General features: G+C 36.1%; 1 long non-coding RNA gene across 1 annotated transcript in view; it reads left to right on the top strand.

Annotated features, from left to right (window-relative positions):
* The window catches only part of LOC311623442, a 764,210-nt gene that overhangs the window by 708,761 nt on the left and 40,203 nt on the right, over window positions 1–15,246 (top strand). The window lies entirely within an intron of this gene.

Here is a 15,246-nt window from a genome sequence, read left to right as displayed (position 1 = left end):
CTTTGATGCCTATGGTTTCTTCTAAGGTTTTTATAGTTTCACAATTTACATTTAAGTTTTTTATCCATTTTTAGTTTATTCTAGCATATGGTGTAAGTTGGTGGTCTAGTTTCATCTTTTTGCAAGTGTCTGTTCAGTTGTCCCAACACCATTTGTTGAAGAGACTGTCTTGTCTCCATTGTATGCTTGTGCCTCCTCTGTCAAATATTAATTGAGCATAGTAGCTTGAGTGGATTTCTGGGGTCTCTATTCTGTTCCATTGATCTATATACTAGTTCTTGTGCCAGTACCAGGCTATTTTGATTACAGTGGCTTTGGTATTGTGATTACTCCAACTTTGTTCTTTTTTCTTAAAATTGCTGCAGCTATTCAGGGTCCTTTATGGTTCCCTATAAATTTTTGTAGTATTTGTTCTAGATCTGTGAAATATGCTGCTGGTATTTTAATAGGGATTGCATTGAATCTATAGATTGTTTTGGATAGTATAGACAATTTAATGATGTTAATTTTACCAAGCCATAAATACTGGATATTTTTCCACTAGTTTATATCTTCCCTTATCTCTTTTTCAATCGTCCTGTCGTTTTCTGAGTACAAGTCTTTTACCTCCTTGATTAAGTTTATTCCTAAGTATCTTAACTTTTTCATTGCAATGGTAAATGGGATTGTTATTTAGTTTCTCTTTCTGAGAATTCATTATTGGTGTATAAAAATGCCTTCAATTTCTGTGTGCTAATTTTGTAGCCTGTTACATTGCTGAATTCATTTATTAAATCCAATAGTTTTTTTTGGTGGAGTCTTTAGGATTTTATATGTACAATATCATATCAAATAAAGACAGTTTTACTTCCTCCTTTCCAATTTGGATGCCTATTATGTTTTCTTCTTGTCTAATCACTATGACTAAGACTTCCAGTACTATCTTGAGTAAGAGTTATGAAAATGGACACCCCTGTCTTGTTCCTGTTCTTAGAGGTAATGGTTTTAGGTTTGCTCATTGAGTATGATTTTGGCTGTAGGTAAGTCATATATGGTCTTTATTATGTTGAGGTATGATCCCTCTATTTCCACTTTGCTGACAGTTTTTATCAAAAATGGGTGTTGGATTTTATCTAATGCTTATTCTGCATCTATTTTTATGACTGTGATTTTTGTCTTTCAGTTTGTTTATGTGATATATCATATTTATTGACTTACAAATACTGTGCCAGATGTGCATCCCTGAAATAAATCACACTTGGTCATGATGCATGATTTTTTTAAATATATTGCTAGATCCAATTTGCTAATATTTTGTTGAGAATGTTGGCATCCGTGTTCATTAGGGATATTGGCCTGTAATTCTCTTCCAGTGTCTTTATCTGGTTTTGGATTAGGGTAATGCTGGCCTCATAAAAAGAGCTTAGAAGTGCTCCTTCCTCTTGGATTTCTTAGAATAGTTCGAGAAGGATGAATGTTAGGTCTTTGAATGTTTGGTAAAACTCCCCTGTGAAGACATCTAAACCAGGGCTTTTGTTAGATTGGCGGTGTTTTTGTTTCATTTTGTTTTTTATCACTGCTTAAATTTCATAATTTATTATTGACCTATTCAGGTTTCTGATTCTCCCTAATTCCATTTTGAAACATTGTATTTTTCTAGGAATTTTTCCATTTCATCTACATTGTCCATCATGGTATCTATATATATAAAAGGCTAATATGCAAAGTGTCTCCTCGGGAGTTCAACTGGGAGCTCAATCGCTTGCTATGATATGCGCTGACCACCAGGGGCAGTACAGAGCATGGCAGTTGACCAGCTGTGGGAGTGGAGCACTGAGGGAGCAAGGGAAGGAGGAGGCAGGGAGGTCGGGAGGCAATGTAACAGGCTACAAAATTAGCACACAGAAATTGAAGGCCTGAATGACCCTGATTGCCAGCCAGGCCTAGGAACACTACCAGTGCACAAATTCCATGCACCAGGCCTCTAGTGTTCTTAAAATTTGGTACTGTGATCCCTCAATGTAGCTTCCACATGATCTTCTGCCATATTTGTAGCCCTCCCTCTGCCCACTTTTTGATTGGGTTGTTTGTGTTTGGTGTTGAGTTTCTTTTTTATGTATTTTGGAAATTAAACCTCTGTCAGAGCTACTGTTTGCAAATATTATCTCCCATCTGGTTGACTGTCTCTTTGTTTTGTTAGTTTCTTTTGCTGTGCAGAAGGTTTTTAGTTGGACATAATCACATTCATTTATTTTTTGCCTTTACTTCCCTTGCCTTTGGGTCAAGTTCCTAAAATGTTCACTACAACCAAGGCCCATAAGTTTGGTTCCTATATTTTCTTCTATGTAACTTATTGTCTCAGGTCTTATATTTAGGGCTTTGGCACATGTTGAACTAATTTTTGTATATGGGGATCAAAGTGTAATTCAGTGTCATTATTTTGCATGTGCCTTTCTAGTTTTCCCAGCCCAGCATTATTTATTGAGGAGACTATCTTTACTCCAATGTGTTTCTGGCTCCTTTGTCAAAAATTATCTGTCCATATATACATGGTTTTATAGCTGGGCTCTCTACTCTGTTTCATTAATCTGTGTATCTCTTTCTCTACTAATAACAATATATATATATATATATATATATATATATATATATATATATATATATATTATTGATTTTTTACAGAGAAGAAGAGAGAGGGATAGAGAGTTAGAAACATCAATGAGAGAGAATCATTGATCAGCTGCCTCTTGCACACCCCCTACTGGGGATGTGCCCACAACCAAGGTACCTGCCCTTGACTGGAATTGAACCTGGGACCTTTCAGTCCATAGGCCGACGCTCTATCCACTGAGCCAAACCGGTTTCAGCTAACATGTTGTTTTGGTTATCATTGTTCTGTAGTATAATTTGAAGTCAGTTAACATGATACCTTCAGCTTCATTCTTTTTTCTCAGGATCGCTTTGATTATTTAGGGGTTTTTGTAATTTTATACAAATTTGATGATTTCTCATTCCATTTCTTGAAAATATGACAATGACATGTTGATGGAGATTGCATTAAATATGTATATTGCTTTGGATAATATGTCCATTTTAACTACGTTGATTCTTCCAATACATGAAGATGGGATACTTTTCCTTTTTGTTGTGTCTTTTTCAACCTCTTTTATTTTTTTAAACATATTTTTATTTATTTCAGAGAGGAAAGGAGAGGGAGAGAGAGATAGAAACATCAATGATAAGAGAGACTCATTAATCAGCTGCCTCTTGCATGCCACACACTGGGGGTCGATTGAACCCATAACCCAAACATGTGCCCCAGCCAGGAATCGAACCATGACCTCCTTGTTCATAGGTCAATGCTCAACCACTGAGTAGCACTGGCTGAGCCAACCTCTTTTACTAATGCTTTGTAATTTTCAATATATGGGTCTTTCATGTTCTTTATTAAATTTATTCCTAAGTATTTTATTCTTTTGGTTGCAATTGCAAAAGGAACTGGTTTTTTTTTTTTTTTTCTTTTTTCTTTTCTGAAGTTTTGTTATTAATGTAAGGAAGGCAATGGATTTTTTTTTAATATATGTTTTATTGATTTCAGAGAGGAAGGAAGAGGAAGCGAAAGATAGAAATATCAATGATGAGAGAGAATCATTGCTCGGCTGACTCCCTTCTGGTAAGCCCTAAGCTGGAATAAAACTGACTTCCTGGGTCATAGATCAATGTTCAACAACTGAGCCATACCAGCCAGGCAAGGCAATGGATTTTTGCACATTGATTTCATATCCTGGAACTTAACTGTATTTGTTTATTGTTTCTAATTAGGTTTTTGGTGAAGTCTTTAGGTTTTCTATACATAGAGTCACTTTGTTGGCAAAAAGTGACAGTTTTATTTCTTTCTTGCCTATTTGGATGCCTTTTATTTCTTTCTCTTGCCTCATTGCTCTGGATAGAACTCCCAGCACTGTGTTAAATAAGAGTGTTGAGAGTGGACATCATTGTCTTGTTCCTGATCTTAGAGAAAAAGCTTTCAATTATTCACCATCAAGATTGACATAAGCTAAGATTTTATCATAGATGGCCTTTATTATGTCAAGGTACTTTCATTCTATTCCTATATTATTGAGCATTTTAATCATAAATTCATGTTATATCTTATCAAATACTTTTTCTGCATCTATTGATAAGATGATATTATTTTTATCCTTTTTTTTTTTAATGTGGTATATTACATTGATTGATTTGAGTATTTTGAACCATCCTTGTGCCCCTGGAATGAACCCCACTTTATCATGATGTATTATTTTTTTATGTACTCTTGTATTAAATTTGCTAGTTTTTTGTTTAGGATTTTTATATCTGTATCTGTCAGATACTGGTTTTTCATTTTCCTTTTTGTGTGTTATCCTTGCCAGATTTTGGTACCAAGGTTATATTGGCCTCTTAGAATGTGTTAGGAAGTATTATTTCTTCTTCAATTTTTGGGAAGAGTTTGAGGATTGGTTTTAAATCTTTGAACATTTAGTAGAATTCACTGAAGCCATTTGTTCCTCAACTTCTATTTTTTGGGAGATTTTTGTTTTTGTTTTTGTTTTTGTTTTGTATTTCAACTGACACTCTATTTCCATCTTTTATGTTATACATGGGATTTCTTTGAGTGAGGTGGAGGGCTTTTTTTATAGTTGTTTTAATTTCCTTACTGCTGGTTGGTCTATTTCAATTTTCCAATTCTTCATGATTTAGTCTAGAAAGGTTATATATTTCTAAGAACTTACCCATTTCTTCTAAGTTATTGAATTTGGTGGCATGTAGTCTTTCATAATATTCTAGTATGATCTTTTGTGTATCTTTGATGTCTGTGATGACCTCTTCTCTCTCATTTCTGATTTTGTTTCTATGGAGCTTTTTCCTTTTTTTCCTTAGTGAATCTAGTCAGGGGTTTGTCAATTTTCTTAATCATTTCAAAGAACCAGTTCTTTGTTTTTTGTGGGGGTATTTTGTTTTGTTTTGTTTTTGTTTTTTGTGTTGTTGTTTTTGTGTGTGTGTGTGTAGTCATTTTTGTTCTCCATTTTATATAATTCTGCTCAAATTTTTATTATTTCCTTTCTTCTACTGACTTTGGCTTGCTTTTGTTCTTTTCTCTATTTCTTTCAGATGTAATGTTAGCTTGATTACTTGGGATTTCTCTTATTTCTTGAGATAGCCCTGTATTGATATAAACTTCCCACATTTTACTGCTTTCATTGCATCCCAGAAAATTTGATATTTTGTATTAACATTCTCATTTGTCTCCATATATCCTTTGACCTCATCTGTGAAAGTCACAACCTGCACAGCTAGGGTTTAGGATCTGAAGAAGGGCTGCACACAAATGGAGATACTAGACAAGAAATATGAATTTGGAAATTACAGGGGGCCAGGCGGAGAGTCTTTCTCTAGCAAAAAGGCTTCACTGGAGCCCAGACCCAGTTAGCTTTTTATTCACTTTTAGAGTACACATCTTGCCCTTAGTCAGCAGGCAATTCCGGTAGCAGATAGATTATCTTAACGGTCAGTAAATATTAGTAAAGATTCACTTTGATACTATTAGGTCAGGAAATTGCATGAGCCACCATTGTCTCAACAGACCAATTGGTGCATAGCTTTTAGTCCTTGCCAAAGCTCAAGGTCCATCAGCCCTCTGGGTTTCCTGTTTGCACTTTCATGATAGTGTAGACAATGCATAGCTTCCAGCACTCATCTTTTGTTTCTTCTTTGACCCAAGCATTTGCTAGAAGTATGTTGTTTAATCTCTACATATTTGTGGGTTTCTTTATTCCTTTTTACAGTTGATTTCTAATTTTAAAGCATCATGGCCAAAAAATATACTTGGTATAATTTCAGTTTTCTTGTATTTTTTGATGCTAGCTTTGTGACCCAACATATGGTGTATCTTTGAGAATGTTTCATGTGCACTGGAAAAAATCTTCTATACATGTCAATTATGTCCATTTGGCCTAGTGTTTCATTTAAGAGTGATATTTCTTTATTGATTTTTCTGTCTAGAGCTGTCAATGAAGTACTAAGGTCCCCACCTATGATTGTGTTTTTGATCTGTTTCTCCCTTTAGTTCGGTGAATAGTTGTTTTTATATATTTCAGTGCTTGCTCTTTGGGTGTAATATATTAAGAAGTGTTATGTGTGTGTGTTTTATATAGTGTCCCCTTTTCATTATAAAGTTTCCATCATTACCTCTTATTATATTTGTTACCTTGAAATCTATTTTGCGAGGTATAAGTATGGATATTTGCTTAGAGAATCATTATCCGCCATTTTACTTTGGTCTTTTTGTTTCTTTGTTTTTAATATTTTTTATTGATTTTAGAGAGGAAGGAAGAGGGTGAAAGAGATAGAGGTATCAATAATGAGAGAGAATCATTAATCAGCTGTCTCCTGTATGCCCCCTCCTGAGAATGGAGCCCACATTCTGGACATGTGCCCCAGGCATGTGCACCAAACTGTGATCTCCTGGTTCATGGGCCCACACTGAGCCACTGAGCCACACCATTTTACTTTGAATCAATCTTTTCTTTACTCTTTAAATCTGTCTTTATAGGCAGCATATAATTGTGGTGTTTTTTTTTAATCCACTCTGGTACTCGGTGCCTCTTTTTTGGTGAATTCAGACCATTTATACTTAGGGTAATTATTGTTGTATGAATGAACATAAAGTTGTGACATTTCCTAAAGTCATTTTATCTTTTGTTGTCTGGTAGCTCTGTACCTCCATTGGTTCTTTCCTTTGTGTTTCTATATGTTGGGTTTTGTTGTTTTTGTTATTTGTTTGTTTGTTTGTTGTTTTGGTGATATTCCATAATTCTTTTTTTAAGCTATGTGTCCTGGTTTATGGATGTTTTGTGTGGTTATCATTATGTTTATAAAAAATAAAGCTGCATATATACAGGTGTTTATTTTTCTTTTGAGTGCATCTAATCTTCATTCTTCTTTTCCAGTTCATATCTATGTCCCCTCCCCTTTTAAGTTTTTATTGTCACAAATTATCCCTGCTTATGCTATATGGTTTTTGGTGATTTTATATGTAGTGTTGTGGCCTTATCTTCTTTGTTTCAAGTAGAATAATTCCCTAAAGTATTTCCTGCAATGGAGAATTTCTGATGATAAAATTCCTCAGCTTCTCTATGTCTCAGAATGTCTTTATTTCTCCTTCATATTTAAAGTATAATATTTCTGGATATATTATTTATAACTGGTAATTTCTCTTTTTCACATGTTTGAATATTTGATTCCACTCTCTTCTGGCTTGTAGAGTTTCTGCTAAGAAGTCAGATGAAATTCTGATGAAATTTTATTTTGTAGGTAACTTCCTTATTTTCCTTGGCTGCTTTGAGAATTTTTTCTTTGTCGTTAATTTTTGACAGTTTTAATACAAAATGCTTTAGAGAGGGCCTCTTTGAATACAAGTAACTAGGTGTTCTGTTTGCTTCTTGGATTCGAGGATCTAGTGTTTTCCATATGTTTGAGAAGTTCTCATCCACTATTTGTTTGAATAGACACTGTTCCCTTCTCCCTCTTTTCCTCTTCCAGAATTCCTATTATTCTAAAACTGCTTTTTCTGGTGTAGTCAGATAGTTCTCACAGAGCTCTTCCATTTTTCTTTATTCTTACGCCTTCTTCCCTTCTTCCCTCTGCATCATTTCTAGATTCCTGTTTTCAATATCACTAATTTTTTTCTCCATCAGGTTGGCTCTGTTTTCTATGCTCAGTAGTTCACTCTTAATCTCCTTAATTGCATGTGTCATTTCCAGGATTTCTGATTGGTTCTTTTTTAAAGTTTCAATCTCTTTGGTAAACTACCTGTTTTGCTCATTGATTTGTTTCTCAGTGCATAGCATTGCCTGTCAGAATTTTCTCACATCTCATTGAGTATTTTCAGAACTGTGAACTTGAAATCTGTCATTTTTATCACATATTTACATGTCTTCCAGTTTGCTTTATGGAATTTTTCATTTTTTTAAATATATATTTTATTGATTTTTTTTACAGAGAGGTAAAGAGAGGAATAGAGAGCTGGAAACATCAATGAGAGAGAAATATATCAGTCAGCTGCATCCTGCACACCCCCTACTGGGTTTGTGCCTACAATCAAGGTACATGCTCTTGACCAGAATCGAACCTGAAACCTTTCAATCTGCAGGCTGATGCTCTATCCACTGAGCTAAACAAGTCAGGGCTTCATTTTCTTTTTAATAATCCTCATTACTGTGGTCATTCATGGTATTTGCTGTTCTTCTTAGTCTAGGCATGTATATCTATTTATATTAATGTCCTATAACATCTTTCTCTGAAGAGGTCTTTCTACTATTTCCCGTAGATGGCACTGAATCACAAGGTTTTTTACGCCCATGGCCTCCCAGATTTGCCCTCTATGGCATCCTTAAGACAGTACAGCCGCACTGTTTAGGAATGGAGTTTATTTTGCTCTCACTATAATGGAGACCCCTGACCTCTGTGGGGACCCACCACATGCACCCCACCTGTGGATCAGTCACTGAGGGAAACAGCAGTTCTACTGCAATAGTTCTTGGTTTGCAGGTAATGTACTCCTTGATCCAATAACAAAGGGAACAGTGAGTTTTAGGATAGCAGAGCTCTGTTTCTTTGTCTGAAACCCCACTACCCAGTCCCACAGTGGAGAGCCTCATGGCAAAACCCAATGCTCTGTCAGGTGTCTGTTTGCTTAGTCCCTGTTCCATCCACTTGCCCTGCTGGACTGCCCCCTGCAGATCTCTGTCCTTCCTGAGGGAAGCGCCTGCTACCACCAGCTTCCTCCCCTCTCCAGGCTGAGCCACAAGCTCTTGGCTGCAGAGCTGCATCTGTGGGCCATCTGAGTTTTCCACCCTTCTTGTTTGCACATTTTTTCCTGGTTACCTGCCTTTAGATGTTTCAATGTGCATGTCTCTCAGATGTGCCTCTGTATTGAGCAGGGAATTCTTCATTGAATTATAGTTGGTTAACTTGTTAACATTTCGAGGAAAGAGCTCAAGGGGATCTCTCATGCCACCATTCCTCTGTCAGTCAGAGCTATGCCATTTCTGAAGCTGTGTAGCCTGCTCAGCCTGCTTCCTGCCCATAGACGGTTGAAAGTCCAAAATTCTCTCTTCATTTCATGAAGTCTCTGTTTTGGTTTTAGGGGTGGTGTGGGGGATTTAAGTCCAAGCTGATATAATTACTGTACAAATTTCATCAATTTTTTTTTGTGTGTGTGTGTATCAATTTATATCCTAATTCATATAATAGATAAAAGTCACATCCACAAATTCCTTCTAAATAAGTCCTTTTCTACCTTGGGCTACCCGTGTGAGGTTGCTGTGGGGCAATGTCCCAAAGATTCTTAGAAATTGTAATGTTTAAGAGAGAGAGTTTATACTATCAATATAAATCTTTAAGCATCTTACAAGCCCTTTTATCTGTTTCTGAACTCTTAACAGAAAGTTTTATGAACATAACCTTGGCTTCATCTCTACCTTGAATCCATGCTTTTCTAACAGGGCCTTAGATTTTATTTTTGTCCTGAGGTTGTACTTTACTTTGAGTTTGTTCTGCTGGGAGAAACTAAGGATGAGAAATAGTTTCATTTTCAGATCTTGTTCCTCTAAATTCTGTTTGAAATTGAATAGTTCCTTCTCTAGTATAGCTTTGTCTACCCATACTTTATGATTCACAGTTAAAAACAAACAAAAAACAGTTGACCCATTCAACATTCTATCTCCAAATCTCCTAAGCAGGATTCGTCAGTTCATTAAATACATAATTATCCACATTATAAAATTTTCTAAAGCATGTGCCATGACACAACAAGGTCCTCCATTATCTTCCAGTAAAATTTTTCTTATTTTCCTTTAAGTCCACACTGACACCTTCCTCCATGTCCATGAGGATTCTACTAACAGTCTTCTCAAAGTCCTTTCAACTTCTATCTGACATCTTGTCACAAAGACAAGGCCACATTTTGGGTTTTTTACAACAGCACCCCAAATTTTGTCCTACTTATCTAATGTTGTTTAACTACTTCAAAAATAATTGCTTAAACCAATGATTTCATTATATCTCACAATTAAAAGAATCAGGAATTTAGGCAGGTTTTAGCTAGGTTATCTTTCCACTCCTAGTAAATGAGAGGCTTAGTGGGGTTCAAGACAGCTTCACTCACATATCTGATGCCATGGCAAGAGTGTCTAGACTAGGGGTGTCGAACTCAATCAGAGAAGGGGCCAAAATCTAAAATCCAGCCTAAATCACGGGCCGAATGGTTTACTGAACAGTCATAAACTGACAATGTCATAAACTGACAGCGGAGTGCAGTGATGACAGCTCGGTGCGGGCCACATTGCAAGGCCTGGCGGGCTGGATTTGGCCCGCGGGCCGTGTGTTTGACACATGTGGTCTAGACTGCTTGGCTTCTGTTGACCAGAATGTGACCTCGCCAGCCTGGTAAGTTTTTGCTGGAGGATAAGGGCAGTAGATAACATAATAAATGTGAGAAGTCTGTCAGAAGGCTGATGGAACTCTTTTAACACTTACCAACAAAGTTTATAGATTCAAAGCACAAATAAAATGTTGGAAACATAATAGTAAAAATAGTCTACTAATATTAATATAAGTCCCAAAATTACTTATTAAATAGATCAAAATCTGTGTATGTTTAAAGAAAAACGTTACTGCCGAAACCGGTTTGGCTCAGTGGATAGAGCGTCAGTCTGCGGACTGGAGGGTCCCAGGTTCGATTCCGGTCAAGGGCATGTACATTGGTTGTGGGCGCATCCCCGGTAGGGGGTGTGCAAGAGGCAGCTGGTCGATGTTTCTCTCTCATTGACGTTTCTGGCTCTCTATCTCTCTCCCCTCCTCTCTGTAAAAAAATCAATAAAATATATTTTTAAAAAAAAAAAGAAAGAAAAAAAGAAAAACATTACTATTAAATACTTATATGAAAAATTTGAATTGATTGTAAACCCATTCTCATTATTATAAAGAATTTCAACCTTAACTTGTTAGTGAAACAGTTACTAAATTTAGAATACAATTTTTAAAAAATAAAATTATCTAAATTCTGATTAATGACAATTCTGTGATTGAAGAAATGCAATCAAGAATTCATTTCTCATGCAAAAACTGGGCTAGACTTATGAGTTTAGTTCAACAAGGCCATGCAGATTTTGCTTTGTAACACTTGCTGTTACAAACCTGAGTCCCCATGTGAGAAGACACCATGCTGGAGAAGCCACATTCTAGTAAACAGAGATAGCTGAGCCCAGCCTTGTCTGTCAATAATAACTATCCACAATCTGAGGAGCACATTATTAATACATCTTGAAGAGGATTTTGTGTACCCTTTTCAAGCATAAAACCTAGTATTAAGAAACCATGTTCAAAATTACCAGGTGGCAGAGTTTGGAAAACTGTTCAACAGTATTACTAAAATTTAATATATGCATACCCTAAACCCAGTAATTTCACTCCTACACATATTCTCAATACACATAAGTACTATAACACATGGAGTAGAATTTCAAATCAAAACCTCTCATATTAGCCAAAAACTAGAAACTGCCCAAATGCCTGTCAACAATAAATAGGACAAAAAACATTATGTGCTATTTACAAAATAGAATACTAAACAGTAATAAGAATAATCTACATGGAACAACATAGATGAATCTCACAACCAATGCTGAGAGGGGAAAAAGCTAGACACAAAAGGTACATATTGCAGGATTCATTTCCATAAAGTACAAAAATAGGCAATCTATGCTAATAGAAATAAGGGAAATGGTTACGCTTGGGGCAGCAGGTAATGATAGGAATGTGAGGTTGAAGTATTGGTAATGTTCTGTTTCTTGAAAAGAGAGCTGGTTACATAAGTGTGGTAGTTTAAAAACATGTCCACAGATCCTTTGACACTTCTCCCATCAGAAGGTGAAGTCAAATTCCTTCCCCTTGCTGAAACCGGTTTGGCTCAATGGATAGAGCGTCGGCCTCCAGATTGAAAGGTCCCAGGTTCAATTCTGCTCAAGGGCATGTACCTTGGTTGCGGGTACATCCCCAGTAGCGGGTGTGCAAGAGGCAGCTGATCGATGATTCTCTCTCATCGATGTTTCTAGCTCTCTTTCCCTCTCTCTTCCTCTCTGTAAAAAATCAATAAAAATATATTTTAAAAAAATAAAAATATATATTTTAAAAAATAAATTCAAGCCTTGGCCAGGTAGCTCAGTTGTGTAGAGTATCATCCTGATATGCCAATGTTGAGGATTTGATACCATGTCAGAGCTCATATAAGAATCAACCAATGAATGCATAAATAAGTGGAACAACAAATTGATTCTCTCTCTCTTCTCTTTTCTCTCTCTCTCTCTCTCTCTCTCTCTCTCTCTCTCTCTCTCTCTCATCTCTCTCACCAATAATTTTTTTTGAATTTTAAATTGTGGCTATGGTAAATTTTTAAAGAATTAACTCAAAATATATCATAGACCTAAATATACAGCCTAAATAAGAAAAATTCTAGAAGAACACAGGAAAAGGTCTTTGTGAGCCTAGAGTAGGTAAAGATTTCTTAGAAATTACACTAAAAGCACAACCATAAAAAAAATAGTTTGAACTTTATTAAAATTTAAAACTTATGTTCTTAAAAAATGTACTGTTAAGAGAATGGGGTTGGGGGAAGCCACATATTGGAAGAAAATCTTTGTAAAGCCTATATCTGATGAAGAACTTGTTTCCAGAAATATATATAGAACTCTGAAAACAAACAACCCAGCTTTTTTTTTATCCTTATCCTAGGACATGCTTAGAGAGAGGAAGGGAGGGAGGGAGGGAGGGAGGGAAGGAGGGAGGGAGGGAGGGAGGGAGGGAGGGAGGGAGGGAGGGAGGGAGGGAGGGAAGTAGGGAGGGAGAGAAAAAAACAAACATTTATTAGTTGCCTTATGTATGTGCCTCAACCGGGGATCGAACCCACAACCCAGGTATGTGCCCTGACTGGGTATGAAACCAGCAGCCCTTTGGTACACGGGTAGACACTCAACCAGCTGAGCCACTCTGGCCAGGCACAACCCAATTTTTTTAATGGAACAAAGATCTTAACAGACACGTCACCAAAAAAAGATATACAGATGGCAAATAAGCACATAAAATAATGCTCAACTTCATTAATCACTAGGAAAATTCAATCCACAAGATATGACTATATACCTATTAGAACAGCTTGAATTAAAAATTATTGACATATCAAGTGCTGGTGAGGTTATGGAGGAAATAAAACTTGAATACCCTCCTAACGGGAATATAAAATAGTACAACCACTCTGGAAAGCAATTCAGCAGTTTCTTACAAAGTTAAACATACATCTTCCATGAGATCTAATCATTCCACCTCTAGATTTTTACCCCAGAAAAAAATAGAAATATACAGGGTTGGTCAAAGTAGGCTTACAGTTGCATTGTAATATTCCAATAAAGCTACTCCAATCATCATAACCTGCATTTTTTTTACATACAAACAACTGTAACTCTGTTTATATGGCCATTCCTGTATGGCCATATAAACAGTTGTAAACACTGTTCATAGTAGCTTTATTGGTAACAGCCCAAAAGTAGATGCAATGCAAATGTCCATCATCAGGTAAGTGAATAAATAAATTACAGTACATCCACATAATGGAATATAGCAAAAAAAACTAAAAGGAATGAACTATTGATACACAGAACAACATGGATGAATGTCAAGATAATGATGCTAAGTATAAGAAACCAGACACCACCCCCCCCCAAAAAAAATACATACTGTCTGATTCTACTTATATAAAACTTTAGAAAATGCAAATGAATCTATCATCATAGAAAATGGATCAGTTGATGCTTAGGTGTGGAGGCAAAGAGGGATGGGGAAAAAGTTTAAAGGGAATGAGAAAACTTGAGGATGATGGATCTATTCACATGATGGTTTCAAGAGAGTATACATATGTCAAAATTTATCAAATTATATACTTTAAATATGTTCTATATATTTGTCAATTATACCTGGATAAAGTTGTCTTTTAAAAAACTGCAACTCAGGTATCAGACTTTAAGGGGAGCAGAAAAGAAGCAGAATGAAAATCTGGGTTAAAGGCTTCAGTGAGGTCTGTGAGTTATCCAAGTATGCAAGGAATTCATGATTCCCCTCCCTAGCCAACCCTCAGCCGAATTTAATGGGCCCTGCTATATCTCATATTCTCCAGAAATGGTAACAACCACCATTATTGGATCTGTTTACTGGAAGAGAATGACCCAAAAAGTATAAAATGAATTCCATGTCTCATGAGAGATTGTCAATTAAACATATAATCCAACTTATAAACATTTTAAATAAATTTTTACTTGCAGAATGGTTTTAATATTGAGAGTGAACTTTTTTGCACGTGAATTTCAATACACACTAGTTATTTAATGAGCCTAAGTTTCCTCATTTGTGAAATACCATAATAAGAAAAGGCAGAAAAGAGCAGACTTTGACACAATTATTAATTCCTTTGGTTGGGGCAGAGCCATCTTTCTTCCCCTTTTGCTCTGAGAGATATCCATTTATTCCCACCTCCACCAGCAGTAATTAACTTCATAAGTCAAGCTTCTCTCCCAGCCTTCATCCTTCCATCACAAGACTCCTTGAGAGAGGTCTGAGGTCCACAGTCTGGCTGACCATCACATTGGTCAAGATGGCATTCTACCTCCACTGTGACTAAGGACCACAATGATGTGCTGGGCTGACAATGAGCTCTCTGAATTGTGTGCTCTAACCGTTGCACTTCACTTTCCAGACAATCATCTGTTGAATGACTAGATAGGGAAAATCTCAACATTATCCCATTTCTAATTGTAGGTGGAGGTAGTTTTCCAGGGTGGTCTGTGTTCTACAGAAGCAAAGCCATGTGGGCTTTGACTCTTAAAGAGGAATACAAGAACCAAGGTCTACTGAACAGCTATTATGGTTGAGCCCACAGACTACAGCATTAAGCAACTCGAGGTTAAATTTTTGGCTGTCACTTCGTGTGTAGAGTCTTATCATATCCAAACCAAAACATTTTCATCAGGAATTAAAGCTATCTAATTTATTTAAATGATGTTAACTTCTATTATAAATTACAGCATTTTGACTGAGCATTACAGACAGCTACAGACAGCATTTAATACACTAATTCAAAATTTTCCTAAATTTATATTAAAAAAAAACTTGAATAATTAA

This window comes from Pipistrellus hanaki (assembly GCF_964339955.1).
Source record: "Pipistrellus hanaki genome assembly, chromosome: 1".
NCBI lineage: Eukaryota > Metazoa > Chordata > Mammalia > Chiroptera > Vespertilionidae > Pipistrellus > Pipistrellus hanaki.
Note: the sequence above shows the minus strand (reverse complement) of the source record. Positions and strands in the feature narration are given on the sequence as shown.